We start from the raw sequence: 17,656 nt of genomic DNA, 5'->3' as shown, positions 1-17,656 counted from the left end.
GTCAATGATAACCCCTAGAATGTTTACAGTGGGAGATTCAGTCATGGTGATTTGGAAATATATCGCCGTTCCTTCACTGTCGCTGAATCAAAATCCTGGCATGTCCTCCCTAACAGCACATTGAATGTCAAAGGAAGATTGTTGAATACTCTCATGTGGGAGATGGTCCCTGCCTGGCACTTGTGCGGTACAAATGTTATTTGTCACTTAATAGCCCAGGTCTGAATGTTATCCAGGTGTTGCTGCATATGTGCACGGACTACTTCAGTATCTAAGGAGTCTCAAATGGTGAACATTCTGCAGTCATCAGCGAACATCCTTATTTCTGAACTTATGATGAAGGGAAGTCATTGATGAGATTGTTGGGCCTAGGGCTCTACCCTGAGGAGCTCCTGGAGTGATTGTCTGGGACAGAGATGATTAACCTGATTATATTCACCCAGAGTACTTCAGAAAGAGGCCCTAGAATAAGTAAATCCATTGATGGTCATTTTCCAAAATTCTTTAGACTCTGGAATGGTTCCTACAGATTGGAGGGTAGCGAATGTCACCCCGCTATTCAAAAAGGGAGGGAGAGAGAAAACAGGGAACTATAGACCAGTGAGCCTAACGTCGGTATTGAATATCAAGCCGAAGGCCCTGTCTGATAAGAGATAAAGAGTCTCTGCAGAAAGTCTGCTGCCTGTGAGTGTACCAGTTGTAAACCAGAGACTTTAATCAGCATGTGTGCTGTGAGCAAACCGTGCTTAAAGAACCACCATTGAAGCAAAGACTCTTATCTTTTGACCTTCATCCTTATTATTGTTACTCCCCCCGCCCCCTCTGTGTTTGTCTGTCTTGTGTGTGTGATAGAGGATGGGACAGTCGAAGGGGTAGTAGGTCAGCTTGATGTTATCCAGTTGCATTTACTGCATATCTCATCATTATTTCTGTTATAAATAAACAGTAATTGTGTTTAAACTGACAAACCTGGTGATTGTAATTATTGGGCAGCCAAGGGCCAATTTTTACAAGGATTATTGATTGATTCACTTCTGACTCTGGGGCACGTGGGGCTGGAATTGACTGCACACTTGCCCAGGGTGGAGTAACAGTCTGCCCCTCTCTTCAGTGAAGGCAGAGACTAGTTAGTGGAGTGGACTCAATGGGCCGAATGGCCTTACTTCCACTCCTATGTCTTATGGTCTTAAGAACCATGCCCACATCTTCTGAATCAACCCACAGCTTACCCTGTACATCTCTGATAGTCCTTTCCTCTTCCTTAGTTATCCTCTTGCTGTTAATGTATTGGTAAAACATTAAGGATTTCCTGTGATTTACCTGCCAATGGTTTCTGAGGTCGGTGATGAGCAGAGTGCAATGCTACTGATAACACTCTGAGATTGTATCAGTTCATCATTGCCTCTTGACTTTTATATTCTATTCTTCATTTGGATCATTTGGACATGGATTCAGGGAATACAATCTTGGGGCTGATATTTCCAGCCATTCTTGCCAATGGTGACCCATGGGGTGGTTTCCCCAGCAGAGGAGGATGCAAGCAGAACTGCCAGTTAGTTTTCAATAACAGAAGTACATTTATTAAACATGAGACATTTGACTATGACACAATACTCCTTCACTCCCACTTGTCTTCACAAATGTACACAGACCTTAAGGATAACACAGGGTGCATGATACATTTTATACTATTCAGTTTTCAGTAAACACACAGTCCCTTGAAGCCCACAGACGGACTGTGATCAGATACACCCCACTCTGGAACCAAACTGCAGATGCCACTCAATCAATCATCTGTAGATGCTCCTTAAATTCCTCCCAGATGGGCGGCAGACAGTGGCACAGTGGTTAGCACTTCTGCCTCACAGCGCCAAGGACCCAAGTTCAATTGTGGCCTTGTCTGTGTGGAGTTTGCACTTTCTCCCTGTGCCTATGTGGGTTTCCTCCAGGTGCTCCAGTTTCCTCCCACAGTTCAAAGATGCACAAATTAGGTTGATTGGCCATGCTAAATGTCCCCGTCCAAAGATGTGCAGTTTGTGTAGGATTAGAGGGATAGGGCAGGGGAGTAGGGCCTGGGTGGAGGGTTAGTGCCAACCCGATGGACCAAATGGCCTCCTGTTGCACAGTAGGGATTCTATGACGATTGTCATTTGAGTGTTTCAAATTCCGCTCTCAAAATGTCACGCTTTAAAATATTCTTTCAAACCAATGCTTTCTCTCAGATGTTTCCACCAAGGATAGAACATAGAACATTACAACGCAGTACAGGCCCTTCGGCCCTCGATGTTGCACCAACCTGTGAAACCACTCTAAAGCCCATCTACCCTTATCGTCCATATGTCTATCCAATGGCCATTTCAATGCCCTTAGTGTTGGCGAGTCCACTACTGTTGCAGGCAGGGCATTCCACGCCCTTACTACTCTCGGAGTAAAGAACCTACCTCTGACATCTGTCTTATATCTATCTCCCTTCAATTTAAAGCTATGTCCCCTCGTGCTAGACATCACCATCCGAGGAAAAAGGCTCTCACTGTCCACCCTATCCAATCCTCTGATCACCTTGTATGCCTCAATTAAGTCACCTCTTAACTTTCGTCTCTCTAACGAAAATAGCCTCAAGTCCCTCAGCCTTTCCTCATAAGATCTTTCCTCCATACCAGGCAACATTCTGGTAAATCTCATCTGCACCCTTTCCAATGCATCCACATCCTTCCTATAATGCGGCGACCAGAATTGCACGCAATACTCCAAATGCGGCCGCACAGAGCTTTGTACAGCTGCAACATGACCTCATGGCTCAGAAACTCAATCCCTCTACCAATAAAAGCTAACACACCGTAAGCCTTCTTAACAACCCTCTCAACCTGGGTGGCAACTTTCAGAGATCTACGTACAGGGACACCGAGATCCCTCTGCTCATCCACACTGCCAAGAATCTTACCATTAGCCCAGTACTCTGTCTTCCTGTTATTCCTTCCAAAATGAATCACCTCACACTTTTCTGCATTAAACTCCATTTGCCACCTCTCAGCCCAGTGCTGCAGCTTATCTATGTCCCTCTGTAACTTGTAACATCCTTCCACACTGTCCACAACTCCACCGACTTTAGTGGCATCTGCAAATTTACTCACCCATCCTTCTATGCCCTCCTCCAGGTCATTTATAAAAATGACAAACAGCAGTGGCCCCAAAACAGATCCTTGTGGTACACCACTAGTAATTGGACTCCAGTCTGAACACTTCCCATCAACCACCACCCTTTGTCTTCTTCCAGCTAGCCAATTTCTGATCCAAACTGCTAAATCACCCTGAATCCCATGCCTCCGTATTTTCTGCAGTAGCCTACCTTGGGGAACCTTATCAAACCATATACACCACATCAACTGCTTTACCCTCATCCACCTGTTTGGTCACCTTCTCAAAGAACTCTATAAGGTTTGTGAGGCACGACCTACCCTTCACAAAACTGTATTGACTATCTCTAATCAAATTATTCCTTTCCAGATGATTAAAAATCCTATCTCTTATAAAGCTTTCCAAGATTTTGCCCACAACAGAAGTAAGGTTCACATAGTTACCGGGGTTGTCTCTACTCCCCTTCTTGAACAAGGGGACAACAGTTGCTATCCTCCAGTCTTCTGGCACTATTCCTGTAGACAAAGATGACTTGAGATCAAATCTGGATCTGTAAATATTTAATCACCTGCTAATGCTCGCATTCCAAGCATTGTCTTGCATCTTTGAATTTGTCTGTACATATATGTTTCTGGAACATACCTCTTCATTCACCTGAGGAAGGAGCAGCGCTCCGAAAGCTAGTGACATCGAAACAAACCTGTTGGACTTTAACCTGGTGTTGTAAGACTTCTTATTGAGATCAAAGCCAAAGGCTCAGCAATCTCCTTCCTAGCTTCCCAGAGAATCCTAGGATAAATCCCATCCGGCCCAGGTGACTTATCTATTTTCACACTTTCCAGAATCGCTAACACCTCCTCCTTATGAACCTCAAGCCCTTCTAGTCTAGTAGCCTGTATCTCAGTATTCTCCTCGACAACATTGTCTTTTTCCTGTGTGAATACTGACGAAAAATATTCATTTAGCGCTTCTCCTATCTCCTCACGTGGGCAGCACGGTAGCATTGTGGTTAGCACTGTTGCTTCACAGCTCCAGGGTCCCAGGTTCGATTCCGGCTTGGGTCACTGTCTGTGTGGAGTCTGCACATCCTCCCCGTGTGTGCGTGGGGTTCCTCCGGGTGCTCCGGTTTCCTCCCACAGTCCAAAGATGTGCGGGTTAGGTGGATTGGCCATGATAAATTGCCCTTAGTGTCCAAAATTGCCTTTAGTGTTGGGCGGGGTTACTGGGTTATGGGGATAGGGTGGAGGTGTTGACCTTGGGTAGGGTGCTCTTTCCAAGAGCCGGTGCAGACTCGATGGGCCGAATGGCCTCCTTCTGCACTGTAAATTCTATGATAAACTTTGGACTCCAAGCACAACTTCCCACTACTGTCCTTGACTGGCCCTACTCTTACCCTAGTCATTCGTTTATTCCTGACATATCTATAGAAAGCTTTAGGGTTATCCTTGATCCTACCTGCCAAAGACTTCTCATGTCCCCTCCTGGCTCTTCTTAGCTCTCTCTTTAGGTCCTTCCTGGCTAACTTGTAACTCTCGAATGCCCTAACTGAACCTTCATGTCTCATCTTTACATAAGCCTCCTTCTTCCTCTTGACAAGTGTTTTGACTGCCTTAGTAAACCATGGTTCCCTTGCTCGACCACTTCCTCCCTGCCTGACAGGTACATCTTATCAAGGACACGCAGTAGCTGTTCCTTGAACAAGCTCCACATTTCCATTGTGCCCATCCCCTGCAGTTTTCCTCTCCATCCGATGCATCCTCAGTCTTGCCTCATCGCATCATAATTGCCTTTCCCCCAGATATAACTCTTGCCCTGCGGTATATACCTATCCCTTTCCATCACTAAAGTAAACGTAATTGAATTGTGGTCACTATCACCAAAGTGCTCACCTACCTCCAAATCTAACACCTGTCCTGGTTCATTACCCAGTACCAAATCCAATACGGCCTCGCCTCTCATTGGCCTATCTACATACTGTGTCAGGAAACCCTCCTGCACACATTGGACAAAAACGGACCCATCTAAAGTACTCGAACTATAGCATTTCCAGTCAATATTTGGAAAGTTAAGGTCCCCCATAACAACTACCTTGTTCCTTTCGCTCCTATCCAGAATCATCTTTGCAATCCTTTCCTCTACATCTCTGGAACTTTTCGGAGGCCTATAGAAAACCCCTAACAGGGTGACCTCTCCTTTCCTGTTTCTAACCTCAGCCCATACTACCTCAGTAGACGAGTCCTCATCAAACGTCCTTTCTGCCACAGTAATACTGTCCTTGACTAACAGTGCCAACCCTCCCCCTCTTTTACCACCTTCCCTGAGCTTACTGAAATATCTAAACCCTGGCACCTGCAACAACCATTCCTGTCCCTGCTCTATCCATGTCTCTGAAATGGCCACAGCATCGAAGTCCCAGGTACCAACCCATGCCGCAAGTTCACCCACCTTATTCCGGATGCTCCTGACAATGAAGAAGACACACTTTAAACCACCTTCCTGCCTGCCGGTACACTCCTGCAACTTTGAAACCTTACTCATGACCTCACTACTCTCAACCTCCTGTATACTGGAGCTACAATTCAGGTTCCCAAGCCCCTGCTGAACTAGTTTAAACCCTCCCGAAGAGCATTAGCAAATTTCCCCCCCCAGGATATTGGTACCCCTCTGGTCCAGGTGCAGACCATTCCATTTGTAGAGGTCTCACCGACCCCAGAATGAGCCCCAATTATCCAGAAATCTGAAGGATGCGCCTCTAGGTTTTCCAACTCTCCTTTCATTGCTCCTTTGTCTTAAATGCTTTTACACAAAATCTGAGACCCAGCCACTGACTGTCTCACAATTATTTCACCTGTCACTAAACAGTCTATACTCTGCTAGTCAGAGTAGGAATGACAGGATAGACAGGATGATTGCGTGGCTTGCGAGATGGTGCAGGAGGGAGGGATTCAGATTTTTGGGACATTGGAACCGGTTCTGGGAGAGGTGGGAGCAAGACAAATCAGATGGTCTACACCTAGGCAGACTGGAACCAATGTCCTAGGGGGGTTGTTTGCTAGCTCTGTTGGGGAGGGTTTAAACTAATGTGGCAGGGGGATGGGAATTAATGCAGGAGGTCGGAGGGCAGTAAAGAGATGATAGAAACAAAAGATAGTAAGGAGAAAACTGGAAGGCAGAGAAACAGACTGAACTGCGTTTATTTCAATGCAAGAGGCCAAACGGGCAAGGCAGATGAATGCAGGGCATGGATAGGTACATGGGACTGGGATGTTGTAGCTGTTACTGAAACATGGCTAAAGGAGGGGCAGGACTGGCAGCTCAATGTTCCCGGGGTACAGATGCTATAGGAAAGATAGAACAGGAGCTAGGAGAGGAGGGGGAGTTGTGTTTTTGATTAGGGAAAGTATCACGGCAGTACAGAGAGAGGATATATCCGAGGGTTCGCCACTGAGTCTATATGGGTAGAACTGAAAAATAAGAAGGGTGAGATCACTTTGATCGGACTGTACTATAGGCCCCCAAATAGTCAGCAGGAAATTGAGGGGGAAATATGTGCAGAGATTGCAGATAGGAGCTGGAAATATAGGGTGGTAATAGTTGGGGACTTTAACTTTCCCAACATTAACTGGGACAGCCATAGCACTAGGGGTTTGGATGGAGAGAAATTTGTCGAGTTTATTCAAGAAGAATTCCTCATTCAATATGTGGATGGCCCGACCAGAGAGGGAGCAAAACCTGACCTCCTCTTGGGGAATAAGGAAGGGCAGGTGACGGAAGTGTTAGTGAGAGATCACTTTGGGACCAGTGGCCATAATCATAGAATTTACAGTGCAGAAGGAGGCCATTCGGCCCATCAGGTCTGCACCGGCTCTTGGAAAGAGCACCCCACCCAAGGTCAACACCTCCACCCTATCCCCATAACCCCACCCAACACTAAGGGCAATCTTGACCATAAGGGCAATTTATCATGGCCAATCCACCTAACCTGAATATCTTTGGACTGTGGGAGGAAACCGGAGCACCAGGAGGAAACCCACGCACACACGGGAAGGATGTGCAGACTCCGCACAGACAGTGACCCAAGCCGGAATTGAACCTGGGACCCTGGAGCTGTGAAGCAATTGTGCTATCCACAATGTTACCGTGCTGCCATTAGTTTTAAGATAGCTATGGAGAATGACAGTTCTGGCCCAAAAGTTAAAATTCTAAGTTGGGGCAAGGCCAATTTTGAGGGTATGAGGCGGGAACTTTCCATAGTTGATTGGGGGGGGAGCCTGTTTACAGACAAGGGGACAGCTGGTAAGTGAGAGTCTTTCAAAAGAGTGTTAACTAGGGTTCAGGGTGAGCACATTCCTCTGAGAGTGAAGGGTAAGGCTGGTAGAAGGAGGGAACCCTGGATGACCCGGGAGATTGAGGCCCTGGTCAAAAGGAAGAAGGAGGCACAGGACAAGCATAGGCAGCTGGGATCAAGCGGATCCCTTGAAGAGTACAGGGCCTGACGGAGTAGAGTTAAGAGAGAAATCAGGAGGGCAAAAAGGGGACATGAGATTGTCTTGGCAGATACGGCAAAGGGAAAGTCCAAAGAGTTTTTACAGATATATAAAGGGGAAAATGGTGACTAGGGAGAGGGTAGGGCCTCTTAAAGATAAACAAGGTCATCTATGTACAGATCCACAAGAGATGGGAGAGGTCCTAAAGGAATATTTCTCGTCAGCATTTACTGTTGAGAAAGGCACGAAGGTTCGGGAAATTGGGAAAATAAAAAGTGATGACTTGAGGAGTGTCCATATTACAGAGAAGGAGGTGCTGGAGGTATTAAAGCGAATCAAGGTAGATAAATCCCCGGGACCTGCTGAAATGTATCCCAGGACGTTGTGGGAGGCTAGGGAGGAAATTGCCGGCCCCCTAGCTGAATATTTGAATCATCGACAGCCACAGGAGAGGTGCCTGAGGATTGGAGGGTAGCAAATGTTGTGCCCTTGTTTAAGAAGGGCTGTGGGGATAAGCCTGGGAACTACAGACCGGTGAGTCTTATCTCTGTCGTGGGTAAATTGTTAGAAGGTATTCTGAGGGACAGGATCTACAGGCTTTTAGACAGACAAGGGCTAATTAGGGAAGTCAGCATGGCTTTGTCAGGGGAAAGTCATGTCTCACCAATTTGAGTTTTTTGAAGGGGTAACCAAGAACGTAGATGAGGGCAGTGCGATCGACGTTGTCTACATGGACTTTAGCAAGGCCTTTGGCAAGTTACCGCATGGTAGGTTGTTGAAAAAGGTTAAATCTCACAGAATCCAGGGTGAGGTAGCCAATTGGATACAAAATTGTCTTGGCGACAGAAGACAAAGGGAGGTTGTGGAGGATTGTGTTTCAAACTGGAGGCCTGTGACCAGTGGTGTGCCTCAGGGATCGGTGCTGGGTCCACTGTTATTTGTTATTGATATTAATGATTTGGATGAGAATGTAGGAGGCATGGTTAGTAAATTTGCAGATGACACCAAGATTGGTGGCACAGTGGATAGTGAAGAAGGTTATCTAGGATTGCAACGGGATCTTGACCAATTGGGCCAGTGGGCCGATGAATGGCAGATGGAGTTTAGTTTGGATAAATATGAGGTGATGCATTTTGGTCGATCAAATCGGGGCAGGACCTACTCAGTTAATGGTCGAGAGCTGGGGCGAGTTACAGAACAAAGAGATCGAGGGGCGCAGGTTCAGAGCTCCTTGAAGGTGGAGTCACAGGTGGACAGGGTGGTGAAGAAGGCATTCAGCATGCTAGGTTTTATTGGTCAGAACATTGAATACAGGAGTTGGGACGTCTTGTTGAAGTTGTACAAGACATTGGTGAGACCACACATGGAATCCTGTGTTCAGCTCTGGCCACCCTATTATAGGAAGGATATTGTTAAACTAGAAAGAGTGAAGAAGAGATTGACGAGGATGCTACCAGTACTTGATGGTCTGAGTTATAAGGAGAGGCTGGAACTTTTTTTCCCTGGAGCGTAGGAGGCTGAGGTCTATAAAATAATGAGGAGCATCGATAAGCTAGATAGTCAACATCTTTTCCCAAAATGTGGAGATGCCGGCTTTGGACTGGGGTGGGCACAGTAAGAAGTCTTACAACACAAGGTTAAAGTCCAACAGGTTTGTTTTGATGTCACTAGCTTTCGGAGCGCTGCTCCTTCCTCAGGTGAATGAAGTTACAGAAATGTAACAGAAATATATCTATAGACAAAGTCAAAGATGCAAGACGATACTCTGAATGCGAGTCTTTGCAGGTAATTAAGTCTTTACAGGTCCAGGCGGGCAGCTGGAGAGAGGAATAATCCCAGGTTAAAGAGGTGTGAATTGTCTCAAGCCAGGACAGTTGGTAGGATTTCGAAAGCCCAGGCCAGATGGTGGGGGATGAATGTAATGCGACATGAATCCCAGGTCCCGGTTGAGGCCGCACTCATGTGTGCGGAACTTGGCTATAAGTTTCTGCTCGCCGATTTTGCGTTGTCGCGTGTCCTGAAGGCCGCCTTGGAGAACGCTTATCCGGAGATCAGAGGCTGAATGCCCTTGACTGCTGAAGTGTTCCTGACTGGAAGGGAACATTCCTGCCTGGTGATTGTCGCGCGATGTCCGTTCATCCGTTATCGCAGCGTCTGCATGGTCTCGCCAATGTACCACGCTTCGGGATATCCTTTTCTGCAGCGTATGAGGTAGACAACGTTGGCCGAGTCGCAGGAGTATGTACCGCGTACCTGCTGGGTGGTGTTCACACGTGTAATGGTGGTACCCATGTCAATGATCTGGCACGTCTCGCAGAGATTGCCATGGCAGGGTTGTGTGGCATCGTGGTCGCTGTTCTGAAGGCTGGGTTGTTTGCTGCAAACAAGGATTTGTTTGAGGTTGCGCGGTTGTTTGAAGGTAAGTTGTGGGGATGGCCTTGGCAAGATGTTCGTCTTCATCGATGACGTGGTGAAGGCTGCAAAGAAGATTTCATAGTTTCTCCGCTCCGGGGAAGTACTGGACGACGAAGGGTATTCTGTCGGTTGTGTCTTCTGAGGAGGCTGGTGTGTTTTTTTGCTGTGGCACGTTGGAACTTCCATGTGTCCTTCGATGAGTTGAGCGCCATATCCCATTCGTACGAGGGCATCTTTCAGCGTCTGTAGATATCTGTTACGCTCCTCCTCGTCTGAGCAGATCCTGTGTATACGGAGAGCTTGTCCATAGGGGATGGCTTTTTTAATGTGTTTAGGCTGGAAGCTGGAGAAGTGGAGCATCGTGAGGTTATCCGTGGGTTTGCGGTAAAGCGAAGTGCTGAGGTGACCGTCCTTGATGGAGACGAGTGTGTCCAAGAATGCAACTGATTTTGGAGAGTAGTCCCCACCAGTAGCTGGTGTTATACATCAGATACATCGATGATATTTTTTTCCTTTGGACCCTAGGCGACGAATCACTGAAACGACTGCACAATGACATCAAAACATTCTATCCCACCATCCGACTCACCATGGACTACTCTCCAGAATCGGTTACATTCTTGGACACACTCATCTCCATCAAGGATTGCACTCAGCACTTCGCTTTACCGCAAACCCACGGATAACCTCACGATGCTCCACTTCTCCAGCTTAAGAACATAAGAACTAGGAGCAGGAGTAGGCCATCTGGCCCCTCGAGCCTGCTCCACCATTCAATGAGATCATGGCTGATCTTTTGTGGACTCAGCTCCACTTTCCGGCCCGAACACCATAACCCTTAATCCCTTTATTCTTCAAAAATTCCACCCTAAGCTTCAAAGCTTCCACCCTAAACACATTAAAGAAGCCATCCCCTGTGGACAAGCCCTCCGTATACACAGGATCTGCTCAGACGAGGAGAAGAACAACAGACATCTACAGATGCTGAAAGCTGCCCTCGTACGAACGGGATATGGCGCTCGACTCATCGATCGACAGTTCCAACGCGCCACAGCAAAAAACCGCACCGACCTCCTCAGAAGACAAACACAGGACACAACCGACAGAATACCCTTCGTCGTCCAGTACTTCCCCGGAGCGGAGAAACTACGCCATCTTCTTCACAGCCTTCAACACGTCATTGATGACGATGAACATCTTGCCAAGGTCATCCCCACACCACCACTACTTGCCTTCAAACAACCGCGCAACCTCAAACAAACCATTGTTTGAAGCAAACTACCCAGTCTTCAGAACAGCGACCACGACACCACACAACCCTGCCATGGCAATCTCTACAAGACGTGCCAGATCATCGACATGGATACCACCATTACACGTGAGAACACCACCCACCAGGTACGCGGTACATACTCGTGTGACTCGGCCAACGTTGTCTACCTCATACGCTGCAGGAAAGGATGTCCCGAGGCGTGGTACATTGGCGAGACCATGCAGACGCTGCGACAACGAATGAACGGACATCGCGTGACAATCACCAGGTAGGAATATTCCCTTCTAGTCGGGGAATACTTCAGCAGTCAAGGGCATTCAGCCTCTGATCTTCAGGTAAGCGTTCTCCAAGGCGGCCTTCAGGACGCACGACAATGCAAAATTGGCGAGCAGAAACTTATAGCCAAGTTCCGCACACATGAGTGCGGCCTCAACCGGGACCTTGGGTTCATGTCGCGTTACATTCACCCCCACCATCTGGCCTGGGCTTGCGAAATCCTACCAACTGTCCTGGCTTGAGACAATTCACACCTCTTTAACCTGGGGTTACTCCTCTCCCAGTTGCTCCGTCTGGACCTGTAAAGACTTAATTACCTGCAAAGACTTGCATTCAAAGTATCGTCTTGCATCTTTGACTTTGTCTATATAAATGTTTCTGGAACCTACCTCTTCATTCACCTGAGGAAGGAGCTGCGCTCCGAAAGCTAGTGTTTGAAACAAACCTGTTGGACTTTAACCTGGTGTTGTAAGACTTTTTACTGTGCTCACCCCAGTCCAACGCCGGCATCTCCACATCGATGTCGGGAATGGCATTAAGCAGGAAATTAGAGACACATGTGATAAAGGAACTTCTGTAATTATGGGTGAATTTAATCTGCATATCGATTGGGCCAATCAGTTAGCCACAATATCATAGAGGAGGAATTCCTGGAGTGTATACGGGATGTTTTCTGAACCAATACATTGAGGAACCAACTAGAGAACAGGCCATTCGAGACTGGGTACTGTGTAATGAGAACGGAATCATTGGCAATCTAGTTGTGCAAGACCCCTTGGGGATGAGCGACCATAATATGATCACATTTTTTATCAAGATAGAGAGTGAAGTAGTTGATTCTGAGACTCGTGTCCTGAATCTTAATAAAGGAAACTGCGATGGTGTGAGGTGCAAGTTGGCTATGATCGATTGGGAAACATTACTTAAAGGGATGACAGTGGATAGGCAATGGCAAACATTCAAGGAACGCATGGAGGAACTACAGCAACTGTTCAATCCTGTCTGGCACAAAACAGGAAAGGTGGCCAATTACAAGGGCAATTAGGGATAGTATTCGATCGAAGGAAGAAGCATACGACCTGGCCAAGAAAAACAACAGGTTGGAGGATTGGGAGGAGTTTAGAATTCAGCAAAGAAAGACCAAGGGATTGATTGATTACGGTAAGCTTGCAGGGAACATAAAAACTGGCTGTAAAATTTTCTATACGTACTTGAAGAGAAAAGATTGCTGAAAACAAATGTCTGTCCCTTACAGTCAGACAGAGGGGAATGTACAATAGGAGACAAAGAAATAGCTGAGCAATTAAACACAGACTTTGGTTCTGTCTTCACAAATGAGGAAATAAATCAGACCCCAGAAATGTTGGGGAACGCAGGGTTTAGTGAGAGGGAGGATCTGAAGGAGATCAACATTAGTTGAGAAATGGTGTTGGGGAAATTGATGGGATTGAAGGCGGATAAATCCCTAGGGCCTGAGAATCTGCATCCCAGAGAGCTTAAGGAGGTGGCTCTAGAAATAGTGGTTGCATTGATGGTCATCTTCCGGGATTTTATACACTCTGGGACTGTCCCTGCAGATCGGAGGGAAGCTAATGTAACACCACGTTTTAAAAAGGGAGGCAGAGAGAAAACAGTGACTGATGTCGTTAGTGGGGAATACTCTAGAATCGATTATTCAAGTATTTTACAGCTGATCGCTTAGAAAACAGTGGCGGGATCGGACCGAGTCAGCATGGATTTACAAAGGGGAAATCATGCTTGACAGGTCTACTGCAATTCTTTGAAGATGTAACTAGTGGAGGGGTCGAGGGGGGGCTAGTGGATGTGGTATATTTGAACTTTCAGATGGCTTTTGACAAAGTCCCATATAAGAGATTAGCATGGAAAATTAAAACTCATGAGATTGGGGCAGTGTATTGAGGTGGATAGAAAACTGGTTGGCAGACAGGAAACAAAGAGTAGGAATTAACGGGGCTTTTTCAAATTGGCAGGAGGGACTAGTGGGGTACCGCAGGGATCGGTGCTGGGACCCCAGCAATTCACAATATATTAGATGAGGGAACAAAATGTAATATCTCCAAATTTGCATATGACACCAAGTTGGGTGGGATGATGAGCTGAGGAGGATGCAGACATCCTTCACTGTGATTTGGACAAGTTGGATGAGTGGCAAATGAATGGCAGATATAATTTTGACAAATGTGAGGTTATCCACTTTGGTAGCAAGAGCGAGAAGGCCGACTATTATCTATATGGCCCTAAATTAGGAGAGGAGCATGTGCAGCGGGACCTGGGTGTCCTTGTGCACCAGTCGCTGAAGGTAAGCAGCAGGTACAGCAGGCGGTAAAGAAGGCTAATGGTATGTTGGGGTTCACTGCGAGAGGTTTTGAGTATAGAAGCAGGGATGTGTTGCTGCAATTATACAGGGCCTTGGTGAGGCCACACCGGGAGTATTGTGGGCAGTTTTGGTCTCCTTATCTGAGGAAGGATGTTCTTGCTCTCGAGGGAGAGCAGCGAAGGTTTACCAGACTGATTCCAGGGATGGCGGGACTGTCGTACGAGGAGAGATTGAATCGGTTAGGATTGTATTCACTGGAGTTCAGAAGAATGAAGAGGAAATCTCACAGAAACCTATAAAATTTTAACAGGCTGAGACATGGTTGATGCAGGAAGGGTGTTCCCGATGGTGGGTGTGTCCAGAACCAGGGGGCACAGTCTGAGGATACGGGGGAGACCATTTACGACAGAAAACAGATTAAATTCCTTCACCCAGAGAAAGGTTGGCCTGACGAATTCATTACCACAGGAAGTAGTTGAGGCCAAACCATTGTATGTTTTCAAGAGGCAGTTAGAGAAAGCACTTAGGGTGAAGGGGATCAAAGGATATGGAGGAAAGTGGGATTAGGCTATTGAGTTGGATGATCAGCCATGATCGTGATGAATGGCGGAGCAGGCTCGAAGGGCCAAAAGACCTCCTCCTGCTCCTATCTTCAATGTTTCTATATAGCACTTAGGGCTAAAGGAATCAAGGGACATGGGGGAAGGCGGGATCAGGGTACTGAACTTGACGATCAGCCATGATTATAATCAATGGTGGAGCAGGTTCAAAGGGCTGAATGGCCTCTTCTTACTTTTTCTGTATGTTTCTGTGAATTTCCAGCAATTACCTTTTTAACCATTACTCCATTATATGGTTTTTCTTCTGGCAAAGCTGAGAGTTGCTCACCCTCTTGCTTCCTCCCACCAATTGCTATGCGTTCAGCAAAAAACAACTCAAATAGCCTTCCTACCTGAAAGGTGCCCTTGGTTGCTAAGCAACCACTCATTCTTTCTCCAAGCTTTCATTTATTTTTCATGCCATAAACTCTCTCAGCACAATAGAAACATATTGTGAACAGAAAGTAAAGGTCCTTATGTGCAGATTTCTTTTCTAATATGAACCTAACACTTAATTAAACACACTGAAATCTACCTTGTTTCTAATATTTAACAACACAAATATAGATCATTAAAAACTACTTCTGTTTTCTTGACAGGCCCATCAAATCCATGCTGGCTCTTAATAATAATAATAATAATAATCGTTATTGTCACAAGTAGGTTCACATTAACACTGCAATGAAGTTACTGTGAAAATCCCCTAGTCGCCACATTCCGGCGCCTGTTCGGGTACACAGGGAGAATTCAGAATGTCCAATTCACCCAACAGCACGTCTTTGGACTGTGGGAGGAAACCGGAGCACCCGGAGGAAACCCACGCAGACACGGGGAGAACGTGCAGACTCCGCACAGACAGTGACCCAACTCGAACCAGGGTCCCTGGTGCCGTGAAGCAACAGTGCTAACCACTGTGCTACCATGCCCCTTCTTTAGGACCAGAGAGCATAATCTCAGAGTAAGGGGGTCACCTTCTAAGATGGAGACGAGGAGGAATTTCTTCTCTCAGAGGGTAGAGAATCTGTGGAATTCTTCACCGCCGAGAGCTGTAGAGGCGAGATTGATGACGGAACCGAGTGTTCTGGGGACAAGGCAGGAAGGTGGAGTTGAGGATTATATCAGATCAGCTGTGATCTCATTGAATGGCAGAGCAGACTCGATGGGCCGAATGCACTACTTCTGCACTTGGGTCTTATGGTTTATGGTCCATGGAAACATCCAGTCAGCCATATTCTCCTGGTAGACGCTTGCAGATTTAATTCTTTCAAGTTCCCAACTATTTTCCAACATTGACTGTTCCCGCCAGTCGCAACTTCCAAATCATTACCGCCCTCTGCGCAAAGTCCTTCCTCATCACATCCCCGGTACCTCTTTCCCACAACCTTAAATTTCTCTCCCCTTGTCCTTGTACCATCACTTAATGGGAACAGCAGTTCATTGTCGACCTTAACATTGTCACAGTCGTGTACACTTAAGTCAGATTCCCCCTTATTCTCCTTTTCTCCGAAGAGATCAACCCTATTTTTCCAATCTAACCTTAGAACTAAAATTCTTCATCCTGGGAAGTATTTTGGTAGATCTTCTCTGCAGCTTCTCAAGGTCCTTCATGTCTTTCCTAAAGTGTGATGTCCAGACCTGAATGTAACACTCCAGTTGTGACCTAACCAGAGCTTTAGAAAGGTTCAGCTTAACTTTCCTGCTCTTATGCTGTCGCAGTTGCTATCTTTTTGAAAACACCCTGCTGTTATGGGAGAGGTGTTTTCAGAACCACAAAATGTATCATGGAGTTCAACCAACCTTCCCCTTTAATGTAGTGTTGTTTTTCCGAGCACACGGCTTGTTCCCCAGGTGTGGGATTACAATTATGGACACGTGGGGTTTTAAACACAAAACAATGTTTATTCCATGAACTCAACTTAACCTTTTAAATAAACATTGGATCTCTTAACACCCCTTACTTCAAAGATAACCCCGAAAATAATACAACACTAAATATTCCTTCAGTTATTCCTTTCAACATCCAAGAGATTTAACACCTTTAAACAGAAACACATCAGGTTAAAGGCATTACTTTTATGAGTTTAAATCACCCAACTGATCCAGAGATAGTCTTTCATGGCAGAGATCACAGCAGATACAGCTCACTGCAAACACAGACACTCCCAAGCTCTTTCAAACTGAAACTAAAAACTGCAAAATGGCTGATCTAAAACCCACACTCTGACATCACTGCATTTCTTAAAGGTACATTGCTCAAACATCCATCTGCCAAAGGCACTCTCACATGACACTCGGTAGAGTTCTTTGACCTGTGAATTGGAAGAGAGCAAATTGACTCACCCAGAATGTTTTTATACTGAATGAGGTTAGGTTATTTGTACCGACAATTACAGATTTAACAAGGATGCAGTGTTGAAATGATTACAGGAAGTTATTATAGATTTATTGAGTTGAGGAAAGAAAATAATAATTAATTAAAAAGCAGCTGATTGGCTACTGCAGTGCCGAAAAACAACAAAGTAAATTACATATAAAGTCTGGTTGTGTTGGCAAATTTCAAGATTAAAGACATTTATATATAGCAACAAAACCAGTTGTTCCGGCATTGAATCAAGGTCCTAACTGCTTTCAGAAGGATGCTAAATATCTCACAGCGGTATTGGGGCGGGTGGGGGGGGGGGGGGGTGGTGGCAGGAGCAGAGGTTATCTTCAGTGACTTGGTTAATTGTATCCCTTAATCAACAGAATGAAATGAATTATTACCGAATTTTCACACAGCTATTTTCGGGCTCTTGATTCACACAAGTTGGCTGCCACGTTTCTCCATTTCCCGCAGTGACTCCGGTACTTCATTATGTGTCAGGAACGGTTGAGACTGCGGAGGTGCTACAAGGCAGTGCTGAAATGGGAGACTTTCCTGTGACTATTCTGTGTGTAGTCCATGTCTTGTCACTGATCATTCACCTTGCAGGTACACCCAAAATGTGTTACATTCATGTGGCAAGTGGGAGGTGGCATGTCATCATCATCATGCCTTCTGCATACCATCGTCATGCCAGTGTTATCATGCCATCGTCATCATGTCATCATCATCATGGCTTCTGCATACCATCGTCATGCCAGTGTTATCATG

The 17,656-nt window shown here is 46.1% G+C and overlaps 1 protein-coding gene across 1 annotated transcript in view; it reads left to right on the top strand.

Annotated features, from left to right (window-relative positions):
- Window positions 1-17,656, top strand: part of LOC140428672 (adenylate cyclase type 8-like) — a 377,241-nt gene that overhangs the window by 30,366 nt on the left and 329,219 nt on the right. The gene's annotated exons all lie outside the window — the stretch shown is intronic.

This window comes from Scyliorhinus torazame, chromosome 1, assembly GCF_047496885.1.
Source record: "Scyliorhinus torazame isolate Kashiwa2021f chromosome 1, sScyTor2.1, whole genome shotgun sequence".
Lineage (NCBI taxonomy): Eukaryota > Metazoa > Chordata > Chondrichthyes > Carcharhiniformes > Scyliorhinidae > Scyliorhinus > Scyliorhinus torazame.
This window is presented reverse-complemented; position numbering and strand designations above follow the sequence as displayed.